This window comes from Delphinapterus leucas, chromosome 9 (genome assembly GCF_059928025.1).
Source record: "Delphinapterus leucas isolate spDelLeu-1000000601 "Yukka" chromosome 9, BTC_Dleu_Yukka2, whole genome shotgun sequence".
Classification (NCBI taxonomy): Eukaryota; Metazoa; Chordata; class Mammalia; order Artiodactyla; family Monodontidae; genus Delphinapterus; species Delphinapterus leucas.
The window spans coordinates 32,672,010-32,681,828 of record NC_143137.1 but is presented as its reverse complement, the minus strand read 5'-3'; the positions used below and the strand labels follow the sequence as shown (position 1 = coordinate 32,681,828).

At 38.7% G+C, this 9,819-nt stretch overlaps 1 protein-coding gene across 7 annotated transcripts in view; it reads left to right on the top strand.

Annotated features, from left to right (window-relative positions):
• ST7 (suppression of tumorigenicity 7) overlaps nucleotides 1–9,819 on the top strand; it is a 281,307-nt gene that overhangs the window by 52,328 nt on the left and 219,160 nt on the right. The gene's annotated exons all lie outside the window — the stretch shown is intronic.

Sequence of the window (9,819 nt, the reverse complement as noted above, 5' to 3'; positions counted from 1 at the left end):
TGATATGCTGGCTAGTGCCACAGTCCAGCAGCATTGTATCTGTCTTAAAACTTATACAATGAAATTGCTTTGGTGCAGAGCAGGCCCTGCACAAGGGGCTGGGCTGGATGGCACTTGTAGACAGCTAAAATGGGTATTTGAAAAATGATGACCAGCCTAAGTAATGAGGATTATTGAATGCTGGATGTAGAATAGTATAACTTGTCGATGCAGTTATACAGGCTCTGCAGACTATTTTGTCATTATCCATAAGCAAAGGTGACAGTTAAGAATTTCTAAAGAGACTCAACCTGCTGACCTAGAACATTAAACATTGGCAAGACACTGTCTTTGTGGGGAGAGGGGGTTAGGGTAGGAATTTAGGAAACACATTTCTTATGAATATGTAATCCAACCTTTTCTTTCTGATCTCAGGTGATCAGTGTGACTCTTTGTGCATAGCTGGTGATTATTCCAGAAGAGTAGTATTTCAAGAGAGCTAATAATCTTCAGTTCTTTTGTTCTTGGTTGGCTTTTTTAAAGGGTGGATTATTTTTGTTGGTTTACCTAGAGGCTTCCCATTTCTGAAATTACCACACTGCATTATCAACGTCAAGATAGAATAACAATGGGATGTAATGTCCCATTCAGCATGTGACAATTTTATTTTCTAATAATTTAAAAATGTTTTTTGAATTCACTTAATGATACATTTGGAATTACTGTCACCCAAGAAATAGAAACAGATTATTTAGTGGCAAAGACCTTCCAGTTTCATTTCAGTCATGGAATTTTGTTTATGTAGGAACCTAGGTATAGATAGAAATATTTATCTACTAAAGGAAAATTAGTCTTATTACTTTGTTTAGCTGAAAATGCACGTTGAAACTCAGTGTGGGACTCTTTGGGTTCTTGGCATAGGGACTCTAACATTGTGTGGCCAGGTTTACCAAGCAGACATGTTGACTTTCTTGATCATTAAACCTGATCTTTTGATAATATCACACGTGTGCTATGTGCTATGTTTGAAAACTGCTGGTTGCTTTTGGTCTCCATAGCTACCAAATTACTGCACAGGTAGAATACCATTCAGAAGACAGAACATCATCATGTAGGTTTTGGGCATTTTTTGACTTTACTGAGTATTAAATTTTGTTTCCTGCTTGTCCCTAGAAGACCACAGATAGATTTGTACTGTCAGTGGTTGTAAAGTGTTGAGAATGGACTGCTTTCTTTAGATAAGGAGATTCCTTAAATCTGTACTCAGAGTTAAGACAATTGTATTTTCTTTGTGTTTTGAGGCATAGCTTTTCTAGACCTATAATGTCCATCTTTTGGAGGCTATTTTATAGGCTGAGCCTATCTATATTTGGAATATTCTGAAAAATAGTCACATTAAAAGTTCTAATTAGTTCAGAAGGGATCTTCCAAACCACCTAGGATATTCTTACTAAACTTTTACAATAAATACTTGTTTAGCCATCTACTCGATGTACAGTGCTGTGCCAGATCCTGGAAAGGTCTGTTTTTTTTTCTAACATATTCTGATTTCATGATTCTTATCCTTGATTTCTGGTTATAGTACCTTACTTGTATTGGATGCTTTTACTTTTTAAATTGAGGTATGGTTTACATACGATAAAATGCGTAAGTCAAGGTGTGTAGCTCATTGAATTTTTGCCTATGTTTACACTTATGGAACCACTACCCAGTTTGAGATACAGAACATTTCTGTTACTCCAGAAAGTTTCCTTGTGATGACCCTTCCCAGTCAATTTTACTTCTCCTCACCAAAAGGTAATCACTATTCTGAATTCTTTTGACATAGTCGCTTGTACATGGCTCTTTAAAATTTTCTTTCTCTCCTCCTTGCTCTTTGCTTATAAGAGAAGGAAATGTCGGGCTTCCCTGGTGGCGCAGTGGTTGAGAGTCCGCCTGCCGATGCAGGGGACACGGGTTCGTGCCCTGGTCCGGGAAGATCCCGCATGCCGCGGAGCGGCTGGGCCAGTGAGCCATGGCCGCTGAGCCTGCGCGTCCGGAGCCTGTGCTCCGCAACGGGAGAGGCTACAACAGTGAGAGGCCTGCGTACCGCAAAAAAAAAATAAAAATAAAAAAAGAGAAGGAATTGTCAATAGAAATGTCCATGTCTTCACTTTCAGATACTGGATTGATTAAGTTGACTTTTTGTTTCAGACCTTTGAAGTCAGGAATTTGAGGTAACCTGGGTATCACATTATAACATGTTTTGTCTCACTGAAAATAGTATTGCTTAATTTAAATGCCAAAAAAGCACCCGCCTCTTCCATACACACACACACACATACATACACAAAAGAGCCTTAAAAATGACAAAAAAATTTACCTGGAAGAGTAGACCCTTGTTTAACAAAGTTAAAACTTACATAGTTATGGCAACAAAATTAGTAGATTCTTTTTCTGACCTCATTTCAGTGAATACCTTCTTTTCTTAAAATTTTTATTTATTTATTTATTTAGGCTTTGTTGGGTATTTGTTGCTGCATGCGGGCTTTCTTTAGTTGCGGCGAGCGGGGGCTACTCTTCATTGCAGTGCGTGGGTTTCTCACTGTGGTGGCTTCTCTTGTTGCAGAGCATGGGCTCTAGGTGTGCGGGCTGCAGTAGTTGTGGCACTTGGGCTCAGTAGTTGTGACTCGTGGGCTCTACAGTGCAGGCTCAGTAGTTGTGGCACACGGGCTTAGTTGCTCCACAGCATGTGGGATCTTCCTGGACCAGGGCTTGAACCCATGTCCCCTACACTGGCAGACGGATTCTTAACCACTGTGCCGCCAGGGAAGGCCCAGTGAATATCTGCTTAATTCACTTTAGTGAATAACTCCAACAGTGCCAGTCACATTTTTTCTCACTTAGTGTATCTGAATCTCCCATAGTTGTGTAAATTGGGCACAATCTGTTTTCAGCCCACTTTTAAATGGAAGTGTTTTGTGTTATGTGTAGATTAATCATTAGTACAAAGCAGGAAGTGTAGCTTCTGTAACTCTGTTACCATCTTGATATATTTCACCGAGCTTTTCCTTTACTGAAATTTCCTATGTCTAAAAATGGGAGTAGTAAGTCTGCTGTTAATCTGCTTTGAGGAGATGCAATTTTAGTCTGTGATCAAAATAATTTAGGTTTAAGAAGAAAGTACTAAAATTAAGTTTTGGGAGGGGAGTGGTCCTTAAAATGCATATTTTAGGTACTTGACTTAATGATAGTTCATATTTTAAAATTGATAAATTGAATTCTATAAAACTTAAAAATTTTTCATTTCCTCTTAAAATTTTATAAATGGAGAAAAAGTTCATCTTTTCTTTTTGTGGAGTAAGGAACACTGGTTTTGTACTGCATCCTTCCTCATAAAGCCAGTTATTCTCCAAAGAGCAAATACTTCAAGTACATGGGCATTTATTCAATTAGCGTTTATCTAGCTTGGTCCTCCTCCTGTTTCCCCTCCTACGTTTAACTTTTTCAGGCCTCAAGGGTACCATTTAACATGTGCTGTGGTGGGAATTGTGCCCTGGTCTAACAAATTAATGTGTCTTCCAAAGCACCTACCTTATTAGTCCAGTGAAGAGAGCAACATCTTACCTTTTCAGAAAGTGTGCCCTTGGGGCAAATAGTGTCATTTAATCCCTCCTCTCAACATTTTGTTATAGTCGTGATATATTAGAAAGAACATCTAGTGTTATCTCGAAAGGGAGAAAGAAATCACCAAAGTCCGAACAGAGCAGTAGTATTTTGTGAGCTTAGTGGTGATGGGGAAATGGTGGACCTGTGTGTCAGAGTGTCAGTTCTCTTTAGCTCTGGTGTGGCTGGCCTACAAGTCTTCCCTGCCATTCTCTGCATGCCCACATCACCTTCAGTAGGCAGCTAGATGCTGGAAAGCATTTGGGGTATGGGTGATGCCCCATGCAGTTTTCTTTGATGGGCACCAAAAGTGCAGCTTTTTTTTTTTTTTTTAATAAATTTATTTATTTGTCTGTGTTGGGTCTTTGTTGCTGCACGCAAACTTTCTCTAGTTGCAGTGAGCAGGGGCTACTCTTCGTTGTGGTGCGCAGACTTCTTCCTGCAGTGGCTCCTCTTGTTGCGGAGCACGGGCTCTAGGCACGTGGGCTTTGCAGTTGTGGCACGCGGGCTCAGGCTCAGTAGTTGTGGCTCATGGGCTCTAGAGCACAGGCTCAGTAGTTGTGGTGCACGGGCTTAGTTGCTCTGCGGTATGTGGGATCTTCCCAGACTAGGGCTGGAACCTGTGTCCCCTGCTTTGGCAGGCAGATTCTTTTTTTTTATTTTAAAGAGTCTGTGCTTTTTTTTGTTTGTCTGTTTGCTGCGTTGGGTTTTCGTTGCTGTGTGCGGGCTTTCTCTAGCTGAGGGCAAGCGGGGGCTACTCTTTGTTGCGGTGCACGGGCTTCTCATTGCAGTGGCTTCTCTTGTTGCAGAGCATGGGCTCTAGGTGCATGGGCTTCATTAGTTGTGGCACGTGGGCTCAGTAGTTGTGGCTCACAGGCTCTAGAGCACAGGGTCAGTAGTTGTGGCTCACGGGCTTAGTTGCTCCGCGGCATGTGGGATCTTCCTAGACCAGGGCTCGAACCCTTGTCGTCTGCGTTGGCAGGCGGATTTTTACTGCGCCACCAGGGAAGCTCTGGCAGGCAGATTCTTAACCACTGTGCCACCAGGGACGTCCCAACAGCTGTTGCTTTTTATTTTCATTACTGATGAATGCATTAATTTGGAACTGACAGCTTCTCAGTTTTAATAGTGAGTGTGGTACCATGTTTCTAAGAACAATGTAATTATCTCAAATTTTGAGCCATTATGTGGGAGATAGTAAAATGAATATACCCTAGCAATATTAGGTCACCAAGAAACTGTATAATTAAATGGGCATCTCTTTGATAGAGAAATAAATGAGTCCCACTCCCTTTTTATGTGCATTTCAGGGCCATTCTTGACAACCAATCATACGTGAGATTAAACTTAGGTCTATTGTTTTGGTGTAATTTTTGTGAGTTGGTTGAGCTGTTAACAGCAACTGTGGTCATTCAAAAAATGGCTATTCACAATTGGACTATTTTGCAATATAAGCCCTAGTTCTTGTTAAATAATTGTATGAGACTGCTGCTTTTGCTGTCATATGTATGTTTGACATTTTAGTACTATATCTCCCCCGCTTTATTAGTTTTTGTCATATGAAACTAGGTAATTTAGAAACAGCCATTTTCCTTTTCTACGTTTTTAATCTGGCTGTTAGTATTTAGCTGTATTGAATTTTAGATGCTTTCATCTTACTTAAAATACAAATACTTAAATATACACCCAAAAACTTACCTCTAATTCTGCACTCAGAACAGTGAATAAAAGAAAAAATATTATTACATGACTTTAGATAAATAGAAACCACAGACTGCTAAAGTCACAAATAAGGAAAAATAATTATGGATCACTGGGATTTACCCTGGGACATGGTCATACAGGAGGCTGGGAAGTTAAAGCTCATATAACACTTTTGACTTATCTTACTATATTATTGTCTTTTCTTTCCTTCTGACAATGTGAGTTCTGATGTGAAATTTCCTCTTGGGTTTCTTGTCTGTTAACAGTTGACATCATAATTTTTAGTATCAAGGGAATATTTTAAACTAAATAAAGATAGGAATTTTTTTTACTTCTGGGTATTTATATACTAATTCTACTAGTACAGAAATGGAATAAAAATACCCAGTGGTTATTTTAAAATTCTCAGATTATTTATTTTCACTTGAGTATTAGTTTCCCTAATTGTTAGTTTGGTTTGTTCAGCAGAAATTACACATGAGTTTTCAGTGATCTGTTGTTTTCATTGTCACAATGGACCAGATTTATATCCTGTATAAACCGTGGGGAGTCTATGGGGAAAAATTACCATATATGGAAACTTGCCTTATAGAATCCGCATGGAGTTACACAGGATGTGAATAGAATTGTTACGGATTCTGAGTTGCAAAAGTCACTGATAATGTGTATTTTGAACATTAATAGTAGTTATCACATTAAATTATGTTCAAATACTGTTAAATTTTCAATACAAAACCATATGGAACACAAGAATATGAATTGTATGGTCATTTTAAAATTGTTTTACAAAGTGTATTTATATCCCACCATTTTTTTCCTAATAAGTGTAAAACAGTCATTAACACGCTTATTAGTGTGTCTTTAATTACAAAATGCCAGTTTTGAATTATTTAAAAGTCCTGTAATGTAGTCACATTTGCTGTGCTGGAGTAGTAACTTGTAATATTTTCTCTATAGAGATTTTGCTTTTATTAATAATGGATTCAGATAATTGTGAACTGAAGGACCAAGATATAGTTTAATACATGTTGTAGAAATGGCAGCAACCACGTGCCAGATACAGTGACTAAGTGCAGAGACTCTGGTGCTTGATTGCCTGGATGCAAATAACGGCTTTACCACATTCTGCCAGGGTTTGGCCATCTACCATCTAAGCTCTTGGGGCCCAAAATGTGGCTTATCCAATGACCTTTTGATGTTAGGGGAATCTGCCTTTTTGGGCCAGGACATCTGCATCAGGGTAAGGCTTACCAAGGGTCACTGTGGAGATTAGACTCTGGCAGTGGGAAAGACTGGCTGAAGAAAGGGAAATCTCACTTCCTAAGACTGGGTGGAAGTTCCATCACGGGGATCTTTGAAGGGACCCCGTAGGAGATCTGAAGGGAGGAGACTGCATGAAACTGATGAAGTAGGTCAGGGTTGGCAAATGCCCAGCATATTTCTCACTACTGGTCATACCTGTGGCAGACATCACTAACTGGTCACAGCACTTTTGTAGAATTGCCTTAAGTCATAAAGGGTTGAAATGTTTTCCTCTTAAAACACTTATCTGTGCAAGTGTTTTCCACATTAGTGTGAACAATAGTCACATGAATAAATATTTAAATAAACTTGAAAACAACTATTGAATTAAGAAAAAAATTAGGAATCTTAAGTGTTCCGGTAATATCCCTTTTTATATAAAATAAACATACCATTCTGGTTACATTGTGATTCTCAGTAATATCAAAATAATTCAGAGCTGCTTCTCTCGTTTTTTTTTTTTTTTCTTTATTTTTTTGGCCGCGTCGGGTCTTAGTTGTGGCATGTGGGATCTTTTGTTGCATCGTGCAGGCTTCTCTCTAGTTGTGGTGCTCGGGCTTCTCTCTCTAGTTGTGGCGTGCGGGTTTTCTCTCTCTAGCTGTGTCACGCGGGCTTAGTTGCCCCATGGCATGTGGGATCTTAGTTCCCCAACCAGGGATCGAACCGGCGTCCCCTGCATTGAAAGATGGATTCTTTACCACTGGACCACCAGGGAAGTCCCCGCTACTCTCTTTTGAATGAAATTTACACCAATTGAAGACATATCCCCAGAGTGTAGCAGCATACCTAACATATACACTAAGCACTCATTCTTTGAAATTTGAATCTGCTGTGGCTTAATGTAATATTGAAAATATGATGTGTGGGCTTTATAGGGGATTGATACTCAGTTTAATTAAATTTTCCAGGCTAAGGAGTTTATCACACATAACTGGCACATATCAGAAATATGTCAGTGGACAACTCTTACCTGTCACCCTTCAGGCAGGAGTAGGTGACAATATGGACTTTTATTATTAAGCCCAAATTTGTTAGAGGTAAACTGCCATTTACCGATACTTTGCTATGTACTGTTAACTTGACTACATCTCATCTAAGTTCACTTATCATTTTTTTAAGATATTTAAATAAAAATAACGAGGAATTGTAATCCTCAGTTCATTTACAGCATGAAAACTGAGAATTGTTTCTTTGCCCATCCTGATGTAATTTTAGGAATGAGAAAAATTATGCTCCATTTCTTTGTGAGAATTTCAGACTAACACTCAGGCTTATTGGCATGCTTTGGGGAACAGTGAGTCTGCTTGGGATGCATACAGATTAGGAAACTGCAGTGACTCCATTAGAGTATTGTTTACTACTTCCTTTATCCACGGCTACTTCTAGAACACCTAGGCTTAGCGGGAGGCTTTGGTAGGGTTTGGCCTGGTGATAGTCCATGCATGGGCTTGACTCAAGTCTGGAATTTCTTACCTGAAACTTTCCTAGATTTGTTTTAGTATAATGGTGTTTCAGTTGTCTATTGCTATATAACAAACTACCCCAAAATATAGTAACTTAAAATAAGCATTTATTATTATATTTCACAGTTCTGCAGATTGACTGATTGACTGGAGCCACTGGTGGTTCTTATGTAGAGTCTCTAATGTGGTTGCAGTCAGCTATCTCCTGGGCTGCAGTCATCTAAAGGCTCATCTGAGCTGGAGGGCCAGGATAGCTCTCCCACATGGATACCAGTTGAGGCTGGCTGTTGACTTGAGGCTCAGCTGAGGTTGTAGGCAGGAATGCCTATTCTTGGTTTCTCTATGAGGTTCAAGCTTCTCACATCATGGTGCTAGGTTCTCAAAGGAAGCATCCTGTGCCATAGCATCCAAGAGACCTAGGAGGAAGCTGCAAGGTTTCTTATGACCTGGTCTTGGAAGTCTTAGAAGTCACTTCCACCATATTATATTGGCCAAGCAAGTCACTAAGATGAGCCTAGATTCAAAGGGCAGGGAATTGGATTCCTCTTGGTGAGGCAGTGGCAAGAGTGCATTGTAGAAGAGCAAGTAGAATGGAAAATATCTTAGTGGTCGTCTTTGGAAAATACACTTTGTCACAAGTTGTTTCCAAACTCTACTCCATGAAGTTGGTGCTTCAGGGTTTTGTAAATCAGGGGTCTGCAAACTTTTTCTGTAAAGAGCCAGATAGTGAATATTTTAAACTTGTGGCCCATTCAGTCTCTTTTGCAGCTACTCAACTCTGCCATTGTAGCACAAAAGCAGCCATAGACAAATGAGTGTGGCTGTGTTCCAAGAAACCTTTATTTATGGATGTGGAAATTCGAATTTTATATAATTTTCACATGTCAAAAAATATTCTTCTTTTGTTGTGTTTTTTTTTTCAACTCTTTTAAAATGTAAAATAATTCTTAGATCAAGGGCCATACAAAACCAGGTGGTAGGCAGGCTTTAGCCCATGCGCCTTAGTTTGCTGACCCCTGCTCTTAATATTTGATTTGAATTTCATTTTTAATTGCTAAAAAACCTAAAAGAACAACAGATACATTCATATATTAAAAATAACTAATTTTGATATGTGGGGAACTACTGATAGATGAACTTAGGTTCTCATTGGTTGACTTTATTATTAAATATTATAAATTTGAACTTATAAATGTAGGTCAGTTTTACATATTGGGCTCTGGCATAATATTCTGTTTGAAAAAAGGTTGTGTTAAAAATGACTGAAAAAAATAGAACAAAGAAACAAAATCACAGGACATTTGAAGGCTTAATTTCTAGTCTGTTCTCACAATAACACTAGGTAAGACAGACTATGGAGAACTTCTGTTTGATTCAGTTTCACAAATATTTATGGAATGCAGAGGAATAGCATGTGATAAGAGATAAGAGGGCAAAAAGCTTTCAAAAAGTTTAAAGTTCAACTGGATATGGGGGGGTGAGGCAGTGAGAGGAGAACAGAAAGGGTTATGATATTAAAACGATATGTTTCTCTTTCAGTTAAAGCAGTGTAAATGAGATTATTTTTGACACAGGTACCCATGAATCAAAGAAAAAATTGGATGTCATTGGAATTGGCATTATATGATAGGCAGAATATGACAAGGGAAGCCAACTTTTTCTTTAAATAATTTTATTGGAGAGCAATATACATATGATAAAATTATCCATTTTTAAAAGTATATCC